At 42.3% G+C, this 22,965-nt stretch overlaps 1 protein-coding gene across 5 annotated transcripts in view; it reads right to left on the bottom strand.

The window, feature by feature from the left end:
- The window catches only part of GHR (growth hormone receptor), a 157,468-nt gene that overhangs the window by 119,398 nt on the left and 15,105 nt on the right, over positions 1 to 22,965 (bottom strand). The window contains exon 1 of one of the 5 annotated variants that reach the window (XM_074533193.1): positions 21,846 to 22,722. The exons of the other annotated variants lie outside the window; for them this stretch is intronic. The gene's annotated coding sequence lies outside the window, so the exon portion shown is untranslated. Of the gene's footprint in view, positions 1 to 21,845; positions 22,723 to 22,965 lie in introns of those variants that run through there. 5 annotated transcript variants of the gene reach the window in all.

Here is a 22,965-nt window from a genome sequence, read left to right as displayed (position 1 = left end):
CTATCGGGGGCGAGCCGCGGGCTGCTGGCCTAGGCTGAAGCAGGGGCTCAGCGGGGCTGGCAGTCGTGTTTGTGTTCAGGATCGACGAACGCGATTTTAGGGTGAAGGAGGTGTCGGCGTGCCACGGGCCCGGCTGCCAGGTGGAAGGGATGGCAACTTCTGCGGCCAGGTGTGTGGCAGTGCACGCACAGGGCTAACTAGTGTGAGTGTAGAAGGTAGCTACAGGAAAACGGAGAGCGTCTATTAGGGATTGTCTTAAAATAATAAAAGATTTATTGTCTGAAAAACTGTTTAGGGAATAAAGCATTAAAAAGGAGCATACTGTCATCAGTTTATTTAGGTACCATTTGCATTGACAAAGTACCGAATGCAGTACATGTGCAAAGGTGACCTCAGCAGTGACACATTGTTCTTTAAGGCCCTTGCGGGCCCCCTGTCATGTGTGTGGCCCCACCTTCAGAATGGCTCAGCATCTGGCTTCCTCGTAAAACAAAGGTGGGACAACAGCCCCGCAGATCAGTGTTGCAAGAGTTTCACAATCATTTAGTAAGTCACAAGGCCGGCTCTGAAATTAACTGGGAATAGAAAAGAATTGTATCTCGCCCAAGCTTTCTGCTGTGTTGGGTGTACAGGAAAAGCAGTGCTGGCGTATGGAAGTTGTTTGACTATAACGGCTGGGAACAGTTCTGGCGCCTCTGCCTGCTCAGGTCGGTGCTGCCCTTCCCTTCCTATTGAACCAGGTGCTCCCAGACTGGGAGCTGTTTGTCTTAGGAGGCTGGTGCTCCTCAAAGGCTGAGGAGCAAGTGATCTGCAAGTGATCTGTCTTCAACTGTGCTGTTGATCCAGGCTTCTTCTGCCCGGAACAAAGAAAGTGATTCCGGGGGGCTGAACACATGCATAGGGGTAAGATGGATCATGAAATGTGACTTCATCAGCTCCCAATTGTCTTAAGGGAATTAAAATCTCACACATTGATAAGTATATGATGAAAGTATTGCTTTTGAGGTTTTAAACTAACGGCACACAGATCCATCTTCTTTATTCCTACCAGAACCATCTCTTGCCATTTCCTCATTCAAAATCACAGGAGCAGATTTTTTTTAAGCAGTATCGAACAATACCATTGTCTTTGCATTAATATATGTGCAAAGGACATTAAGTGCCACTTCTTACCACTGGTCAGGGAATTCATACCCACATCTCCCAGGAGATGCCTGTGCTGCCAAACTAGCAGTTGTTATTCAGACCTTTCGTTCTTACCATTTGTGCTGAAGCTATGGCAAAGCATGATTAATAACTCAGTGTGTTAGAAATTGCAGCCACAGATCTGATCCTGGCTCTGTAGTCTTGTGGTTGAAGCACTTGATAAAAGGGGAAGATTCCAGGTCCAGAGATGTTTATGGGGTTTGTTAATACAACATTCCTATAACACAGTAACACCTGGGACTATGACAAGCTGGTTTGCATTAACTAAGTGGCAGTGAGTGCTGAACATGTAAAATACCACATGAATAAACCAGAGAAAATAATTTATTTCTCCCTCATTATATATACAAATAAACTTGGATAACAATAAATCCATTGATTTATTGCATAGTCTAGGTTTACAGCTGCCTGGACTTTCTCTACACTAGATAAAGTTTTCTATTTCTTCACATGATAGATTGTTCAGTTTCATGTGGACTAATGTCAAACACAGTACACTGCCAACGAGACCAGATTTAGGCAAAAGCAGCCAAAGTAATTTTCAATCAGGAAGTTTGTGAGCGTGTGGGAGGGTGGGCTGGAAAGACAGGAGACAGGTAAGAGTGGAGTTTCGGCATTGTCTACAGGTGGAAGGTGGCCTTGGATCTGTGGAAGCACAAGGCTGTGTGTTGCTTGCGTGTAGGATAAGTACTTTGAATTTTCTCAATCACCCCAATACAACTAAATAGCAAAATAAATGGTCAGTGGTCTTTTGGCTTGTCTGTTATTAAAATAATAATAAGAAATGTCTATCTTTTGATAACTATTATTCTCAGTTTCTTTGGAGGACTTCATGGTATATTAAACTATTTACTAGATTTAGTACTGCTAATCTGTGGTAGTAGTTTAATCTCCCAGATAAATTAGCAGTAAAATACCCAAGATTGGTGTCATATGAAACATGAGTCTTATCTCAACAACAATATAGAAATTGGTTGTATTTTTCATACGTCCATTAGGAACACTTTTAAAACTATGTGTAACTTCATAACTTGCGCTTTTAAAACACTACTTTTAAAACTATGTATACCTTCATCCATGCCTATGTTCTTCACTTTCTGGTTTATGCTGTATTATCTATCTCTTTTCCAGATTCCATCCAATCTCCTTAGAAAGCCTGGAAAACCAAGTCTGTCTTGAGGACATTCACAAAGACACCTGAATTCTGACCATTTGCTCTGACATAATATCCAGGGATGCCTACATCTACCCTTTTCTCTGCATGCAGTTGGTGCTTCACTCCTTTCCAAACAGTGTTCAAAAAAGTTGAAATCCTTCCTGAGCATGATGCTGTGGAACCAAGTGCAGAAGACAAAATTATGCCTGAGTCTGATTTTCGTCTCTGTTTACAATAGTGTACAATGCAGTGTTTATAAACAGGGTGTCAAATAGAATTCCAGCAGCTCAGTTCATGGTAATTCATCTGAAAGAGGTTCCTTCCCTGCTAAGTGTCTAAAGCAAGTGCTGTTTGTACTTTCTGCCAGACTTGCTTGCCAGTGAGTGCTTCTGTAAGCACTGGCTAAGTCTGAGCTTTTACAGTGTAAAGGTAGCTGTATTGGTAAAGTCTGTCAGTCAAACTTCCATGGCTTGATTTAGTAGGCAGTAGGTGCCTGTAGTCAGCAAAAGCAATGTTAATTTATATATTTCTGTGTCAATATAATGGGGTGCACATGCAAGGTCCATGTTAAAAATGTAAAGGGGTTTCTTTGTGTAGCAGTTTATATTCAAAGGAAATAAAGCGACTTTTTATTGTTGGGCTTTTTGCTAATACAGCAGTGCAAAATGAAATCAATTGACACTGCTTTACCTGCAGAGCTTTTACCTGAGGCCTGAAAAAAGGTAGTTTAGTCTGAGTAGTTTATAATTCCCTATGTTTTGAGGTTAATGTGTGCATGGATATGGTTCTCTTGAGTGAAAAACTACTTACACTAATTACAAAAAGAGTTTATATTTCTCAAAACTGCATGAAATAATGCAAAAGGGAGATTAAATAAAAATATTGTTCGTATTCTGCATTCCTAACTAAATCTATAATCTTATTTTCTTGGCTACCTATCTAACACAATCATAAACAGAAAGTGTGCAGATAGAAAGGGGTCTCAGGAGCTCTCCAGTCCAACCTCTAGCTCAATGCAGGGTCAGTGAAGAGGACAAATCTTGCTGGGCTTTACCCAGTTGGGTTTCAAAACCTTTCATGTCTGGAGGCTGCATAGCATGTTGGGACAACCTGCTCCACAGCTGCACTGTCCTGTGGGGCAAGACATTTCCTTTCTTCTCTGCTCTGAGCTCCTCAGTTCTTATTATAGTCTTTTCCTCTGGGCCGATGCTCCAGCTCCTGATCTGGGCATCCTGGTAGTGCTTCACTCCACTTTGGCAATATCTCTGTGTACCACCTCATGGGCTTTTTTCCCCCAGGGCAAGATTTTGCATTTGTCCTGGCAGAATGTCTCACAGGTCCCATCAGCCTGTTCATCCAGCCTGTCTGGGTCCTGCTGTGAGACGGCTCTGCCCTTGAGTGTATTGACCAATCCCTCCAGTTTGGTGTTATCTGCAAACTTGGCAAGAGTACACAGTACCTCCTCCAGGTCATTGATGCAAATATTAGAGAGGACAGGTATAGATTACTGGTGCCCAAGCACAAGGACTATGAATCCATAGTTTTTAGTAATACAATACACACCTTTTTCCAATTAATCTCCACTGATCTTATCTAGATGGTAATAAAAAATGGGGAATGTAAAAGGAACGTGTTGGTCTTTTGGAAATGAGCTAGAGAATGATTCAGGTGAATAAGTGTTTCCCCCTTTATGTCATGCTTTTAGAAAACTTAAGGGGAAAGAAAGTCCACTGGCAATGTGTGAAACCTAGGTGATAACCTTCATAGAAAGTTAATCAGTCAATTAGACATTTACTGTGTTTTCCATCAAAATATTTGTTTTCAGGACAATAGCAAGTCAAAATTCTGTGCAGGGAAAAGTCAATTCTTCTTTCCTTCCTTCACCTTCATAATGTTCTTTATTCATGTAAGAAATAAGGAATAGCTGAAAGATGAGAAGCTCTCTTTTAATCTAAATTTCCATCATAAGTAGAATTGCAGAAAAAAAGTACCATGACACACAATTGCTTGCCACAAAAAGACATCACACTAATAAAATGCATGTTTCAACCACGATCAAACTTGTACCAAGAGCTGGGAATGCACAGTGCTTGCTGTATGTAAAAGTAAAACCAATATTTAATAGCAGGTCTGTTCTCAGCCTCTGAATATGTGGAAAAATTTAGTTTGTGGGTTGTCTGGTTACTTCCTTTAAAGCTACAGAGCAAAGCTCCCCCAAATACTTTATATGAAAGCAGAATAATTACCTAACCAATAAATATCTGTGGAAACAGAGAATTTTCTCTTAGGACCTAATCTCCAATGAATCAATGTGAACATGCATGCAGGATAAGAAGGCACAGGCAAAGGAAGAAAAGGAAAAAATGAAGAAATACTCTGCCAGAGCCTGAGGTATCTTGCTCTCTCATTCTGCTGTTTCTAAGTCATCTATCATGTCATTATCTACAGCTAATATAAAACAAAGACCTATCTGGCCATGTAATGAATTCAGTGACTTTCTGGTTTGCTGGGAAAGGTGGATATTGGTGGTATTTTCCTTGCTTTTTTTCTGAAGAAGGGAGATGGAGGATTGTAGAGGTAAAGGTTGAATTGATATATTCACTGCTATTTTTTAATGCAAGAAATATCAAAGCTGGTCCTGGCCTGTTTCCAGCACTGTACAGGCTGTCCTGCATCCTAGATGTTACGTTAGACAGAAGAACTGCTCCAAATGAACAGTGGAAAACATCAATCAGTTTTATAGCACGTATATGCATATATACGTGTGTGGGTGTGTTTGTATGTATTATTTCATGAATGTGTTGTTATTGCTCTCTGGATCTTAACTGAATCCCATCCTTAGTCTGTCAAGTGTTTTTTGAAGACTGTGACTGTTGCAAAGCTGAAATCCAGAGTCCAAGACCACTTTCTGCCCCAATCATTTCCAATGAACAAGTTTGGGAGTCTGGTAGATCTTCTGCCTGAAGCACTTTTGTCTAAGTGTCCCAAAGGTTTAGATGCTTCAGGCAAGGTTTTGTTGCTTTCCTACGTTTGAATTCCTAAATAGTAACATGTTAGAGACCCAACCAATTAATATCTCCAAGTATTTTATATTTAGTTGATCAGAGACTGTATTCATTGTCTACCCACATTTCATGAGCATTTTTCTGCAACTTTTGCTAGACGTTCCTGCTCTCCACATCAACTTCTTTTGTCTCTCAGATTAAGCTGGAAAGGAAAATGCAGAGGAGCAGACACTATGCTTCATTATTTATGTACTTAAAATTCACTTTACGCTTAAACAGTAGTGCTACCATGCAAAAGACAACAGACAGCAATTTGGTCAATGTCGCAGAGAATAAAGGATGATTCTTAAATTTCTTGCCTAGTCAAAGAATGTGAACAAAGCCAGACAGTAATTTTGTTTGTTGTTTTCATAAGTCTGCTAGTTCCAGGAACTGCTGCATCCTTTAATTTATGATTCAGCTTCAGGTCTCTAGTTGACAGATCATAAGCATTTGTGACAATAAGGGATTTGAGATGGACAGACTGATCAAATACATGCTGTTGCCATCTCTACATAATGGGTGTGCTTCTGTTCAGGATGACATTAACCATTATCTGGAGAGTGTGGGTTTTTACAAAAATTCACCATTTTGAGAAAATTGTAATATCAGGAAAGGAAAATCTTGACTTGCATTATTTTGTAATTCAAATACTCACAGGGAAGTTTCTCTCAAGGGAGAATATTTGTATGTGCATGGAAGTTCCTAAGAGGATGGAAGGTAGCACTTTGACTCTTCAGAAAGACTGTGTTTGTTCACATGTTTCCCAGTTCTACTCTGTATCATCCATCTAATCAGGTGTAAAAATCAGACGCACAAGTCTGTAGTTCCCTGGTTTCCCTGTTACGGAGTCTTTTTCGCAGATGTGATTACACTGATAATTCTCCTGTCCGTAACCTTAATGGGAGCCATAACCACCCTATAGTCAAAATACAGATCTCTGGACCCTTTGGGTCTAACATAACAAGTTCCTCTCCTCCATGAGTTCCTCCCAGTGTTTTGGCTGTCTGTCCACACAATCTATGGTCCCCTAGCCCTCAATCACTGCCTGGGTGAAATTGCTTCGTATGATTATTTCAAACTCTTCATCCTGAATGCTTGTACTTTGATGATGCTTGGTACTCATAACTGTACTGATGGACACAGAAATGGCCTTAAGAGTCATCCAGTTTGGGGTGTGTCCTGCCTCTTTCTGATTCATGGAGTTGCAAAACAATATTTTACCTTAGATGATAGCCATATGATGCATACCATATATCTTGGGGAGGCCAAAGAACAGGGGTCCCGAGAACAGGAATGTTCTTATACAACTCCTGAGTTCCATCATGGGGTCTGGGGCAAGCTAGATATAAAGATGGGTTCCAGGAAAATAGGTGACCTCACTCAAAGCAGGATCTGATGACTACTTCCCTTCACTGGTGGAGACTCAAATTGAGCAGTAGCTCCTGCACTAGAACAGCCCACCTGCTCATCATGGGCTTGACATGTTTGACATGTCATTATTTTGACATGGTTACCACACTTGAGTTACTGAGAAGCCAGATACAGTGGAAAGCTATGAGTTAGCTACTCATAGTGTAGTTCATGCATGTATCCCAAAGCAGGATTTGCTTTAATTTCCTAATTCTTGGTATTTTCTTGACTAGCTTTCTAAATATCTCAGTGCAAAAGACCTCCTTACTTACTAAAGTGACCTGTGTCAGATTTTCACACGTTTATTGCTAAAATGTTTTCCATAATGCCTACTTCTTATTATTTTGTTAAAATTTAAATTAAAGTATTCTTCTATCCACACTGAAAATGATCAGATTATTCTCTTCTGTGTTTGAAAATAATTGCCATGTACTCTAGAATTCTTCCTTTGTCCTAGGCCAAAGGGTCTCTATTTTTAAAATCTTTCATCATGGATCACATTTTCTTTGCTTCTAATCACATGCAGTTTTGGGCCTTCTCCAGTTGTTTCATGTCTCTTCCGAAGTATAATGCCCCAAAGGGACCAAGTTCTCTACATGACGTCCTAATAGTGCTCAGAAGAGAAAGGCTTGAAGGCTATACTGCTATTTATAAATCAGAGCATTAAATTTGATTATTTCCACCAAAGTGCAGTACGTAATGTAGAATTTAAACCATTTTCATTCCACCACTGCAATTTCTCAAGATAATTCTGAATTTGAATTGTGCCTTTCAATACATTTATGTTTACACATCTTTTCAACTTTTTCTCATCTGCAAACTTATTAGCGCTGTTATTCAGATTGTTAAAAAAAGGTTGAATAAAGTCAGAACAAAAAAGGTCCTGTAATTTTGTGAAATGAAAGTATCAAAATAAAGAAAATGGGTCTAAAATTATATACATTACCAAATTAGATTTCATGATGTCATTTTTCATTTAAAGTATTTACAGAGTTTGCTTAATTCTATATATGCTTTGAATTTGTTTCTGGGTTTGTTTTTTTTCTGAGTTGAACTTAGATTGATTCATTTAATATTTACAGCCTCCTCTTCATCTACTTTCTCCCCTCTTATTATATCAGGCAGCTGTTATTTTTTGTCCTTTCCCAGACTTATATCTTTTAGCCATTTTTGACAGATTCTCAAGTAATTGCTAATCTGAAGAATTCACCTCATTCCTAAAATATCCTAGGCCAAAGTCTGTCTGGTCTGGCTAACTTGAGAACATTCCATAAGGCTCTACTGACCCTGTTTTGAATTGAATACTGAACTTATTTTCATGAACGTTAATTATGCTAGTGAGGTGTGTGCAACTTTTTTTGTCACTTGCAAAAAAAGGTTTTAAATATTCCAATCTTAGGATTGTCTGCTGTGTCACTGTCTTGCCTCCAGTCTCACAAATAGTCAGGAAAAGCAATCATAATTTTGTTTTCTCTTTGGTATTTTTAATGTTTTTTTCCTTTTGAAGTGTCTTCTAGCTCTGTGTTTGGTTTATGCCTTAGTTTTCTGATTGGATCGTACTGTTATTTTATATTTTAAGAATTTGATCTAATTTCCACTTTTCAGGTGGAACTTCATGAGTTTGAGATAAAGTAAAAGTTCCTGGCCTACCTGAACTAATCTCTCTCTCAATACTTTTCCCTTCTGATAAGTATAGCTTATATTTTCTGCTACAACTTAATTACTTTTTTCTTTGACTTTTTTATTGACTTGAATTGGTGAAAGTTGTCTGCTTCAAGTCCATGATTGTTGCCTTTTTCTCTATTTTCTTCCCTGAGAATATATACTCTATAATTTCAGTCACTGTCTCCGAGTCACCTTTCATCATTCTTTTCTCAAACAGCTATTTTCCACTAGTACTTTTCCCTGGTACAGAAGCACATCCAGAAGAGCCTCTCCTCCCTCTGTTTTTAATACAGAAATAGAAGTGAACAATGCCTTTCAGTATAGAGCTTGTTAATTGATCTATGCACTTGATGTTTCCCTTCCTACCCATTCTTTGGATAGTTAGCTCTCTTGTGACTCTGCTTCTGTGCATTGAGTGTTAAATGATTTGTCATTTGTTCATGATAAAAGCTTCCCCTACGTATTCTCTGTTCATTCTCTGTTCTGTGGTTTTGTTTACTGACAGCTGCAGCTGAGTCCTCTTCTTCTTTCACCATCATCCACAAGCTTTTGATGAGTCCAGCTTTCTCATTTGTCTGCAGTTCAGAACCAGGGAAGGGCTATGTCCTTTAATGTTAGACTGCCCTACTATGTAGTTACCTTACTCATAACTCTGTTTATCAGTAAGGTCTTTTTTGTGGTCATATTTTAGGTATCCTTACTCCTCTTATTGATTTCTTGTGTGTCCTCATTATTTCCACTTAGCTTGCCATATTTCTCCCTGTCGTGGGGTGACAGCCTTCAGCCTTTATCCCAATATCATGTGTTGTGTCTGGCAGCTGTGCCTTCCCCCCCCCCCGGCCGTCTTGCTGTGGCCGGATGGGGAAGGGGGGGGGGGGTGTGCCCAGGCACTTTTGCTTTGGTGCTTTTGCTGCTTGGCTTGGCTAGCTGCTTGCTTGCTTGCTTGCTTGCTTGCTTTCTGGTTTTTGTTTTTTTTTTTTTTTTTTTGCGCTGGTTTTTTTTTTTCCTTTTTCCCTTTTCTTTTGTTCTCTTTTTCTTACCCTCCCCTGAAGATACTGGACCGGCTCCGGATCTGGCCTGAGAGCTCCAGGACCCCCGAAGCCTGCGACAGAAGCTCGGCGCCCTCACAACACAGTCTGGTCCCTTTTCTTTTCTTGTGTTGGGGAGTGTTCTTTTTGTTACTTGTAAATAAATAGGTTTTGTTTTCCACTTTGCTCCTCCGAGGAATTCCTTCCCAAACCCGGTGTTGGGGGAGGGGTGGTTGGAGGTTTGTTCTGTTTTGGGGGGGCTCCCTTTTGGAGATTTCCCCCTAATTTGTCCTAAACCAGGACAGTATACTTTTTGGTGCGTTGGCCGGGAAAATCGGAGGCCAAAAAGAGTGGAAAAAAAACCTATAACAATAATATTTTGGTTTTGGTTGTTTTGTGGGCATATTGGTGATTCATAATGTCATTTGGAGTGGAAGCTTGCCGGTTTTTCTGGTCCCTAGGGGCTTTTGAAGTTTTAATACCTTTGTGGTCCCTAGGGTTATTTCCTTACCCCAAAATAGCTCTGATGTTGTCCCTAATAAGTAGCTTTTGTAAGCGGGGGGCACTAACCAGAATAATCATTGTGCTGGCCTTATGTGTGATGATGTGTCGGATAACAATGCTGGACTTTATTTCAGGAATGTATGGATTGTTGTCATGGCTGTGTACTCAGTTTGTTTGGGGAGAAGTAGAGGAAGGGGCTTTTCAGCCTTTGTCTTCCTTCTTCTCCTACAAATTGTTGACATCTCTATTAGAAAATACTGACTTTCCCCTGAGTTTGAAAGAAACCATCTTTCTGGCATTTAATTTATTAAGCCTTGTCTATACTGTCTGGAGTGTATATAAAATGAAAGCTGAGATTTCTAGAGGGGTTAGAGAGACTCCTGATTCAGGAGTAAAACAAAGCAGGAAAAATCTTGACTGGAGTGGGAAATGGGAGGATATGGGCCAGACTTTAAAGGAATTTTCTGATCCTATAGACTGGGACTTTCCATCTGATCAAATTCAGAATCCAGTCGAGGTGGCAAAGTATTTGAGGGAGAAGTGCCATGGTAATACTAAGGAAGAAAGGATTACTGCAGTGAGCTGGGCCTTGGTGTTTGTTTACCGTACTCTGCTAGATACTGTGGAGCAGCAGATAGCAGAAAGGGAACAGGGAGATAAGTTAGTTACTATCCCAGTGACCCAGGCTGCAGCTAACATCCCAGGCTCCAGGCTAGCAGCTGAATCAGACAATAGGCCCCAAACCATGGCTGTTGCAGCTAATACAAGAGGTGGAAAGTGTAAAGGCAAGACCGATCGGAAGGTGGAGGATGATGACGATGATGCAGAAGAAGGACCCTCACCAAAGTCAGAGGCCACATCAAGGGGCACAGAATCTGGAGCCAATATTGACTCCTTTTCTCTGAAGGACCTCAGAGGCTTAAGAAAGGATTACAGCCGACAACCTGATGAATCTATTATTAGTTGGTTAGTCCGCCTTTGGGATGCTGCAGGGGAGGTTACGATTTTGGATGGTACTGAAGTGAGGCATTTGGGATCCCTGTCACATGATCCTGCCATCGATCAAGGTGTGATGAGGGGGGCTAACCCTCACAGCCTCTGGGAACGGGTCCTAAGAAGCGTAGCAGAACGGTACCTGTGTACGGATGATCTCTATATGCAGCAGACACGGTGGAAGACCATAGAACAGGGGATCCAACGCCTGAGAGAGATGGCGGTCGCAGAGCTCATTTTCTCAGATGACACAACAACTAGGAATCCGGACCTGGTACCATGCACTCCGATAATGTGGAGGAAACTTGTGCGACTTGGGCCACCTGAATACGCTTCTGCCCTAGCAATAATGAAGCGGGATGATACATATGAGACTGTGCTCGATATGGCAAAGAAGCTTCGAGCGTACGCAGATGCTGTGCATGGCCCAACTCATGCCAGAATTGCAGCAGTGGAAACCCGACTGCAGAAACTAGAAGACAAAATAGAGGAGAATCATAAGAAACTCCGGGAAGAGATTAAGGAGGACCTTATTCAAATCTCAGCCGTACAAATTAGAAGCCCTGGTGTCCAACGCCGGCGCTCCTTTGATGGGGAGAGAAGGTACATCCCACGGGCTGAGTTATGGTTTTTCCTGCGTGAGTCTGGAGAAGACATGAGGAGATGGGATGGAAAACCCACCGCTGTTTTGGCACAACGGGTGCGTGATTTGAAGAAAAGAGAAAGTATAACCAAAAAGATAGCAGCTCCGGTCGCTCGTAGCCGAGATGTTAAGTATGACGATGATGATGACATGTCCGATCCCCTTGAAGGAACTTCCAAGGCATATGCCCAAGGAAAGAAGGACAATCTGGCTTAGAGGGGCCCTGCCTCCAGCCAGGAAGAGGCACGGGAGAACTGGGTTTTTTGGAAGGTGTGGATCAGATGGCCTGGCACATCAGAGCCACAAGACTATGAAGCATTGGTTGACACTGGATCACAATGTACCTTAATGCCATCGGAACACGTGGGGACAGAACCTGTTTCCATTGCTGGAGTGACGGGGGGATCACAACAGTTGACTTTGTTGGAAGCTGAGGTGAGCTTGACTGGGAAGGAGTGGCAGGAACATCCGATTGTGACTGGTCCAGAGGCTCCGTGTATTTTGGGCATAGACTTCCTCCGGAATGGCTACTACAAAGATCCTAAGGGATTCAGGTGGGCCTTTGGAATAGCTGCAGTGGAGATAGAGGGTATTAAACAATTGAATACCTTGTCTGGACTATCAGAGAACCCATCTGCAGTAGGACTCTTGAAGGTAGAGGAGCAGCGAGTGCCAATTGCCACCTCAACAGTGCACCACAGGCAGTACCGGACGAATCGAGATGCCGTGATCCCCATCCACAAGATGATTCGAGAGCTGGAGAGCCAAGGGGTGGTCAGTAAAACCCACTCACCCTTTAACAGCCCTATCTGGCCCGTGCGAAAATCTGACGGAGAATGGAGATTGACTGTAGACTATCGTGCCTTGAATGAAGTGACTCCACCACTGAGTGCGGCTGTACCGGACATACTGGAACTGCAGTACGAGCTGGAGTCCAAGGCAGCAAAGTGGTACGCGACCATTGATATAGCTAACGCGTTTTTCTCCATCCCTCTGGCAGCAGAATGCAGGCCTCAGTTTGCTTTTACATGGAGGGGAGTGCAGTATACCTGGAACCGATTGCCCCAGGGGTGGAAACACAGTCCTACCATCTGTCATGGACTGATCCAGGCTGCACTAGAAGAGGGTGAGGCTCCAGAACATTTGCAATATATTGATGATATCATTGTTTGGGGGAACACGGCAATAGAAGTGTTCGAAAAAGGAGAGAAGATAATTCATATTCTCCTGGACGCCGGATTTGCCATTAAGAAGAGCAAAGTCAAGGGACCTGCCCGAGAAATTCAGTTCTTGGGGGTGAAGTGGCAAGATGGACGGCGTCAGATTCCTGCGGATGTTATTAACAAAATCACTGCTATGTCCCCACCAACTGATAAGAAGGAGACACAAGCTTTCTTAGGTGCCATAGGTTTCTGGAGGATGCACATCCCTGAGTATAGTCAGATTGTGAGACCCCTTTATTTGGTTACCCGCAAGAAGAACGACTTCCATTGGGGCCCTGAGCAGCAGCAAGCTTTCGTCCAGATCAAGCAGGAGATCGCTCATGCTGTAGCCCTCGGTCCAGTCAGGACAGGACCAGATGTGAAGAATGTGCTCTACTCTGCAGCCGGGAGCCATGGTCTGTCCTGGAGCCTTTGGCAAAAGCTACCTGGCGAGACCCGAGGCCGACCATTGGGATTTTGGAGTAGGAGCTACAGGGGGTCTGAAGATAACTATACTCCAACAGAAAAGGAAATCTTGGCCGCCTATGAAGGAGTCCAAGCCGCCTCGGAGGTGATTGGTACAGAGGCACAACTCCTTCTCGCACCCCGACTACCGGTGCTGGGATGGATGTTCAGAGGAAAGGTTCCCTCTACCCACCATGCCACCAGTGCTACTTGGAGTAAGTGGATTGCCCTCATTACGCAGCGCGCTCGAATTGGGAAGTTAAATCGCCCTGGGATTCTAGAAATAATTACAAATTGGCCCGAAGGTGAAAGCTTTAGTGTCGCAGATGAGGAGCCAGAGCCAGTGACCCAGGTTGAGGAAGCTCCGCCATACAATCAGTTGCCAGTAGAAGAAACACGTTACGCCCTATTCACTGATGGTTCTTGTCGTGTCATAGGGATGAAACGGAGGTGGAAAGCAGCTGTATGGAGTCCCACTCGACGGGTTGCAGAGGCTACTGAAGGAGAGGGTGAATCCAGTCAATTTGCTGAAATCAAAGCTATTCAACTGGCCCTAGGTATTGCAGAGAGAGAGAAGTGGCCAAGGCTCTATTTGTATACCGATTCTTGGATGGCAGCTAACGCTCTATGGGGATGGCTGAAGAGATGGAAGGAGGCCAGCTGGCAGCGCAGAGGAAAACCAATTTGGGCTGCGGAAGAGTGGAAGGATATCGCTACCCGGTTAGAGAAGTTACCTGTGAAGGTTCGCCATGTAGATGCCCATGTCCCCAGAAGTAGAGCTAATGAAGAGCAGCAAAACAACCAGCAAGTACATCAGGCTGCAAAGATAGGGGAGTTGAAGATAGATCTCGACTGGGAGCATAAGGGAGAGTTATTCTTAGCACGATGGGCCCACGATGCCTCAGGCCACCAGGGTAGAGATGCCACCTATAAGTGGGCACGAGACCGAGGGGTGGATCTAACCATGGACAGTATCTCTCAGGTTATTCGTGACTGTGAGACGTGCGCTGCCATTAAGCAGGCCAAGCGACTGAAGCCCCTCTGGTATGGGGGGCGGTGGTCTAAGTATAAATATGGGGAGGCCTGGCAGATTGATTACATCACACTGCCTCAAACCCGCCAGGGCAAGCGCTATGTACTAACCATGGTAGAAGCCACCACAGGATGGTTGGAAACCTATCCTGTGTCCCATGCTACAGCCCGTAACACTATCTTGGGCCTTGAGAAGCAGGTCCTTTGGAGGCACGGTACTCCCGAGAGAATTGAGTCGGATAATGGAACTCATTTTAAAAACAATCTTATTAATACTTGGGCTAGGGAACATGGCATCGAGTGGGTATACCATATCCCCTATCATGCACCAGCTGCAGGGAAGGTGGAAAGGTACAATGGATTGTTAAAAACCACCTTAAAAGCATTGGGTGGGGGGTCTTTAAGAAACTGGGAGCAACATCTGGCAAAGGCTACCTGGCTAGTTAACACTCGAGGTTCCACCAACCGAGCGGGTCCTGCTCAGTCTGAGCTCCTTAATATAGTAGATGGGGATAAAGCCCCAGTGGCCCATGTCAGAGGTTTGTTGGGAAAGACAGTATGGATCAACCCTGCCTCGAGTACAGACAAACCCATCCGTGGGATTGTATTTGCTCAAGGACCAGGTAATACATGGTGGATAATGCAGAAAGATGGAACAGCACGGTGTGTACCTCAGGGAGACCTGATTGTGGGATGAGACTCATATATGAATGTCATTGTTTGTTGAATGTGAGACAGAAGGAAACTGTAAGTGTCAAAGGTCTGAGCAAGTAAGATGAGAGAAATGCGTAAGTGTCAAAGGTGTGAGTAAGTGAAATGAAAGTTTTTTATTGTATGTTCACGATATGGGATAAGGGGTGGAGTGTCGTGGGGTGACAGCCTTCAGCCTTTATCCCAATATCGTGTGTTGTGTCTGGCAGCTGTGCCTTCCCCCCCCCCCCGGCCGTCTTGCTGTGGCCGGATGGGGAAGGGGGGGGGGGGGTGTGCCCAGGCACTTTTGCTTTGGTGCTTTTGCTGCTTGGCTTGGCTAGCTGCTTGCTTGCTTGCTTGCTTGCTTGCTTTCTGGTTTTTGTTTTTTTTTTTTTTTTTTTTTTTGCGCTGTTTTTTTTTTTTCCTTTTTCCCTTTTCTTTTGTTCTCTTTTTCTTACCCTCCCCTGAAGATACTGGACCGGCTCCGGATCTGGCCTGAGAGCTCCAGGACCCCCGAAGCCTGCGACAGAAGCTCGGCGCCCTCACAACACAGTCTGGTCCCTTTTCTTTTCTTGTGTTGGGGAGTGTTCTTTTTGTTACTTGTAAATAAATAGGTTTTGTTTTCCACTTTGCTCCTCCGAGGAATTCCTTCCCGAACCCGGTGTTGGGGGAGGGGTGGTTGGAGGTTTGTTCTGTTTTGGGGGGGCTCCCTTTTGGAGATTTCCCCCTAATTTGTCCTAAACCAGGACACTCCCCAATGCATACAATTTTTTGGATTAAATTTGTTCAAAATGGATTTATGTATCTAAACTGTTCATGTTCAAGCAGTCATAAAAAGTGAACTCATGGTATATAAAATTAAATTCAAGCATGCAGATTTTCCCCTGTTCTTTTTCTTCGAAGACTTTTGCACTATTCTTTTGTTACTGACTATCAGAAAGAATAAACAGACAAACAGGGAAAAGAGACCTTTTATCAAAATTCTTAGTTATATTGTACTTTTATTTTTCATTGTTTACTTGAGTCTAGTGGAGTTTAGATAGCACCCTTGAAGTCATTTGCAGTTGTAATATTTAAATGGGTTCAAACAATGGCAGTAACATTTACCTAATGTTGTTTTGTTGCTTTTAGTCACAATTCTACCCCTGAAGTGGAGCACCAACAGTGTGTGTCCTTTCCAATTGCCTTTGACTGTACTTGATAACATTTCATCCATACTGATGTTTGTAAACAGATACTTGGATATCCAGCCAGCCCAAATCTCTGACACAGGCTACAGCTAGAAATAGCCTATGCAGAAATAATCCCATAAAATGTTTGACACAGCCAAGAGGAGGTCCATGTTATGTTGAGAGTTGTGATACTCGCTGTTTAACAGGAGCACTAATGATTTCAACCCCAGAAGGTGTGCTTTAGTGAGAAACTGTCACAAAACTGCTGTTTCCCATTTTCATGCATTCGATCTTCTGCTTTTATAATTTTGAATTAGTAGTTTTCAGCTGTAACTCCTAGTGCAGGCATTGGCCTGACACGATGAGGAGGCGAGCTGCCATGGCTGTGGACTCAGGGCTGAAGTTCTGTTTGCCTCTGACCTCACTCTTAGATCAATCCATGCCTGGTCAAAGCTTCTCCATAAGAGAGGCACTGGAGTACTCCTGTTGCATCATAGAAATTTAATTTAATATATGAAAAAAGTCATTAACTTACCCAAGGACAGGGAAATGCGAGGGAAGTTTGTAATTCTGGAGACACATCTCATTAAAAATTATAGCATCTGTTACTTTTGCAGCACAGACACTGTTTATGTCACCCTGCAGAAGTAAGTGGCAGCCTACAGAGCTGGAACCATCAAGCCCCATCCATTTATCTACAGTGGAAAAATATTTGGGAAGAATGGAATGGGTGAGGCAGGCAAGGATTACAATAGTAAGATTACTGTCTTTGGTATGTACATATTTCAGTGGTCTCAACAAAATATTGTCATGACTGTATATCTACTTATATGTTGGGACTTCCTCATTGTTTTTTTCTCACACCTAATGATTTTAGTGAAGTTTAGAAACAGAAAAACCGGAACAGTGTGGGGTGTTTTGAATAACTGCTGAAAAGTGAGAGAGAGGCATGTCCAACACATAGCATTACATAAAGAGCCTACATACATCCTGACAATTAGGAATCATGAGATTCAGGTGCACACCATTGACTCAAACTTCTTATTCACATGGGCAGAGAGGGAAGATGGATATTCTTCAACATCCTCTGTAGTTTATATACAGGGGTCCACAGTTTGCAGTTCTTGTGTCATCTGAACATCTCAAACTCTCTCAGAGCCCATTTTAAGCAATGAATCTTGAGATAGGATCAAAAGACAGCTTTTCTTGTGGTTATTTGTATTCATTGCATTCCATGTTTAAATATAATAATGGCCAGCAAAAATCCTTTTCTTTATCAGTCAAAATTGTCCTTCACCTGAAGTTACTCACTTCCTTCCCAATTTTTTCCCTTGATATATTGATAGTTACATTATTGTCTCTTTGCTTTGACTTTGAATTTAGAAAGCTGCTGTAGTCACCTCTCAGGTCCGAGACTGATAAAATCAACAGTCAATCAATTCTAATAGCAATGGAGATTCACCTGGTGCTTTATACTTCATTTGCCTAATAATCCTGCTCCTGACTTGCCCTAAAAGGAGAATTTCAAGTTTAATGCAAATTTTTTTTTTTACTCCTTTTTTGTTTACTTTGTTTTGATTTGGACCAAAACCTGAACATTTTGAAATTCCCTGTGAACTGAACTTCTAAGAACCTAATTCAAAAGCTGCCCACTTGAAGATCAGTAGTCAGTTTAGTTCTGCTACCCAAGGTCCTAAGCCTGTGACTTTGGTTCAAGCAGTGAAATACAGGTACTTGGCTGCCATATATGAGATCTGGCTGCTCTGGAGTCACAAAATCTGAAATCCACATCAGTCCTGGCTTGGTCCTGTTGCTGAACCTTGTGTGAGCAAAGTGCTCAGCTTCTGGGAAGCTCCCAGCAATCCAGCCCCACCTTGGGTTCTGCCGAGGTTTCTCAGAGACTGCAAGGTCCACATCACGTTTTAGTGGGTGAAACACACTGCTCTGTGAATTTTCTGTTTTCTCTCATTAATACTGCCTTATTTCTGTACAAAGTCACTTGTCTGATCCATCTTTCGGCCCGCGGTCCCTTCTTCAGAGCAAGCCACCGTCACTACAGTGCTGCTGGAGCTGGTGATTGCTGTCAAAGAGAGGCCACTGCCATGGGGACAGATGAGAAGCCTAGCCACCCTGACAGGTAGTGCCAGGAGGAGTACATGTACCTATCTACCTTGGTCCCCTAAACCCTGCTGACAAAGCTTCATCCAGTCATCCCTTGTACTCCTTTTCTACTAAATCCCATCTTCTCTCTTAAGTGAAAGTAATTTCAACGTGACAAAAAAATAAAACAAGACCTGGCAATGAGATTTCTCACAGGGCCTCGTATCATCCCCATCACATAACACACTCTTTGGCATAGTTTTGACCTGAGTCAGCAAGTCCTGAATAATGCCAGGGGAATAGCACTGGCTGGGAACTGTTTCCAGTAGAAACTACAGAGATGACTAAACCACTGGAGCTGGCTCCTTGCTCTTAGACTGTCCCAGCACTGTCCCAGCAGTGTCTGAATCCCCGGGCATGCAACATGGTACACGTCAGGGGTTTGCAGCACATTTGTGCAGTTTCACACTATGAAAACACTGGTCTGGCAGACTGAAACCTGAGCCTTCACACAATTTTAGCTACAGAAATAATAATTATACTATACAAGTGCTGGATGGGGGCCCAGAGGAAACCATGGCCAAAAGCTATGTAAGTGTGGGTATTGCCCACCAGTGACTTCTTCTGTTTCACTTAGTAGGACAGATGCAGACAGGATCATCTGCCTACTTGAGCTGTCTCTAATTAATTTCCATAACTTAAAAGCTAATAGCATGAAAACAAAGGAGGTTTTGTCACACTCTAATCAAACACCTACCAGTTTTCTGTCTGTGTAACCCAACCAAAAACTCTCTTTGAGTCAATGCACTCAGCTTTTAAATGGTGCTTTGTGTAAACTCCTGGGAGTTTTCCTCCCTGTTAGTGATCTCCAACCACAGCCTCCCCTCCCCCCATCCCGACACAGCTGCTGGGATCGCAGTTCAGTAATACAGAACTGGAAAAAGATTACTACAGCAGCAATGCTCATTGTCTCAATTGCTCCTTTCAGATGCTGCTTCATGCATCAAGACTTTCTGGAGTCTCTTCTATGTAAGAGAAAGACATTAATATTTATGCATGTTAATATTCTTTCCAAATCTTTGCCAGCCTTTTCAGATCCCACCTCTTTCCTTCCTGCTTTCTGCTGCACAGCTTTCTGCTGCACAGCTCTGCTTCAGTTCAGGTTAATGTTTTCAGAGGCTGAAGCTCCTTATGATCATTCCCAGAACACTTTTGTAACTGGACTATACATTTCAAATATATTTTGAAGAAGACCGCATTATCTCATAACTGATGCTGTTATTTGCCTCTGCATCCATGATTGCAGTACCTTGGACTTGAAGGCTTTTCTGTTATAGGAAAGCAGTTAACTCCTTCCCCCCATGGTGGGGGAAGCTATCTTCCCTTCCTCATTCTTAAGATTTATTTATTGTCTTGAAAGATTTTTGTATATACTTGATTGAAATATCCATCTGAATAAGTATGTTAGAGGAAAGGACACAGGGAAAATATTTGTTACAAACAAAAGTTTAATGCTATTCTGAATTGACTTGTTCTTTTACATCATTAAAATAAAATCTGTAAATCCTTAATGCTAGAAGATGGTCACAGTTCTGAACTCTGCAGTTTAAAATATTGGCTGTTCCTTATCTGCCAAGTTCAATTAAGGGCCACACCACAGGGCCAGGCCCTTCACGTACTCATGAGAGCTTTGCTATCCACAGCAGCTGCAGCAACAAATGCAGCACCTGAATGCAGGCAGAACAGCCACTACAAGAGGTATTACACTGAGCACTGAGACATTTACTTAATGAGATAAATAATTAGATGGGTCCTTGCTGGCCAACATTTGAGCTCCCTTTCCACACCTTACAGGGTCTGGTCTGAGAGAACCAGCTCCTAAAATGTGCTTGACAATCAAAGCAGGGCTGAGAGTTGTGGTGAGCTCTGAAATCACAGGGCTATGGGACTGGAGGGAAAATGAACAAAATTTTTGTGCCAGTCTCATTTGCATAATATCTATCAAGTCTTCAAGTCAATTTTTAAATTAATTTTTCAAACTAAAGAACTAAATTTACAAATATACACAATATTTTATATAGCAGTCTAATCCTCATTTGTCCCCATTGGGTGATAATCATCACACTTCTTTTCCCAGCAAAATGAAGACCATGATTATTACCATGATAATTGTTACAAAAGTAAAATTTGAGTCCAATGAGAAAATTTGTCATTAAAATAGACAAAAATAGCAACATTAGTGTTAAACTGTACTTTCATTAATACCGGAATGAGCTAATAAATGCTATTAGTTACAGTTTTGCTGCTTATTTTCTTTTGCCATTTTATTCCTAGACCTTGTGGTTTTGTTAAAATAGGAACAATAAGCATCTGTAGTGTCCTGGGTCACAGATTGAAATGGCATCTTTCAAAGCACATCAAGCCAATAAAACTGGAAAAACAGGTCTAAAACAAAATCCAGTGCAAACAGAATAAGCCTGAAGTGTACTCACTTGCTAATTTTTTACCTAATTACACTTGATTACTACAGATAAGAACGACTTGGCTTTTACTGATAGCAGTAGAGTCGATGCATTGAATTTCTTAGTCCTTTCTCCTGCTATAATGGCCTGGATACCTCCTGTTGTCCCAAAATGGAGAAAAGGATCAGCTTGCCCCTCAGTAGGAAGAGAGAGATCACTTTTCATTCATGTTTCCTAGACTCTTTGCAGCATTCAGTTATGAGCCACTTTACCCTGTAAGTGTTATATCACTATACTCCAAAGTATAAATTTGATATGATCGTTGTCTTTCTTACCATTTTTAATACTCAAGCTCTCCTTTTTCTTCTCTGTCTCAACCTTTTGTTCTTTCTCCCTTAGAAGGCTGCCAGCTTAGTCCATGGTTACTACCTCTTCCCTTCTCTAGAGATAAAATGAAAATTCCTTAGGATGTGAGATGTGGAAATTTCCTTTGCTGGTATGCCTCTCACTGCTTTTTAACCTCCTTTTAGAATACTGAACAGCTCTTCTCCCCATCCCAACAATGCCTCTAATATTCCTTATAATTAAAAAAAAAAAATTTCCAAGTTCCTTTGTTGTAGCCTGACAACACATTTTGTAAAGCCTTGATCTATTAAGAGTATTGTTTCCATTATTTGTGCACTCTAGCTGTTTATTCATGAGTGTCCTGGCCATTTGTAGGCAGCAGAACAGCTGACTTCAGCTGACTATTACAGTTGGGGTTTCATTCCTTTTCTAAATCAAACTATTATTCTTGATATGGACGAGGTTCCCCTCTTTTCCAAGGCAGAATCCACGAAACCTTTATTGAAAATGAAATTCAGCTTTGAAAAGCAGAAAAAAAATTGCTGCTGTGACAATCACAATACTCATTTTCCTCCTCACTTTTTCACAAGGATCAAAAATTGCCCCTAAAGGTAGGACTCAAGCAAATCAGGGACTCAAAGCTAGTTAAACAAGGCAATTAGAACAGATATGTACCTCTAAGTGTTGGAAGCAGCAAAACTTACTAAAGGTATGTATGCCATTACCTGGTAATCCTGCCTGCAGGAACAAAGGGGATGTTGATCCCGTGTAGCCTCCGCTGATCTTCTGTACTATTCCATAACATTCTGCTTATTTCACAATAAGTTAATGAGCCTACTGTGTTGCAACTCCACCCCAGAGCTACTTAATTCATTGGGCTGGCAAGTGTACTGTTTGCTGGGATGATAAATACCAGCAGAGCTCCCAGGTCACCAGGGTTTGTGACATGACCTGTGATTGTAGTCTGGGCAGAGTCTGGGACTAGCATGAGTGTGTCCCTGCCAGACTCTGTCTTGTGACCAAGGCACCTCAAGGGCATTTAAATAAAGCCTTGGTCCCTTGAGGTCCCTCCAGCCAGTCACTTGTTGATCCTTCTTTTTCCCTAAGAGAATCTATTCCCCATGATGGTCCTGTAGCATGTCTGCCACTAACAGTAAGAGAATGGTTAATACAGTGATTTCCCCTGGAAAAGGAAAAGGCCTCAGAAGGTGCAAGTGTTTATGTTGGCTGTTTAACCTTGACAAATATCATCTTTGGACTTGACTCTTCTAGGCCAAGTGATTCAGTTCACCCTTCCTCCTTTCCCAAGGGTTGGGTAGCCTGGGAAGTGAGTCCTATCACACTCATGCCCCACACCACCACTAATAGAATTTTGCTCTAGACATTAGCATCTGAGATCTAGGAGAACAGAAGATTTCACTGTAGGATGCTCTATGCAGAGTGCCATTGTTCTGCCAGTGCAAGAGAGCTTTTGATCCTCCCGGACCAGACTAGTCAAGATTCAGGAAGTGAAGAAGAATGGGTTGTGGAAATGTGCATGATAGTCCATAACACACATCCTGTCCTCAGCTAGAAGATGGCCAAGCCAAACAAATCACAGAATACACCACAAAAATCCAATGCTAACATAAAAATGAGGCATAAATGGCTTTCTGATGGTAGTTTTGTTATAAAATCCCTCTACAATAACAAAATCATAGAGAAAAAGCCTTCTTTTCTGCGTGCAGAAAGGAGATATGCTTTGAGAAACAAAGCACTTGGGATGTGAAGGAAGTCTTAATGGGTGACTTGCTTTGATTAAGTCAGCCTGTGAACTTTGAGCACTTATTTCTTAGGCAGTCTTCA

This window comes from Zonotrichia albicollis, chromosome Z, assembly GCF_047830755.1.
Source record: "Zonotrichia albicollis isolate bZonAlb1 chromosome Z, bZonAlb1.hap1, whole genome shotgun sequence".
NCBI classification, from domain to species: Eukaryota; Metazoa; Chordata; class Aves; order Passeriformes; family Passerellidae; genus Zonotrichia; species Zonotrichia albicollis.
Note: the sequence above shows the minus strand (reverse complement) of the source record. Positions and strands in the feature narration are given on the sequence as shown.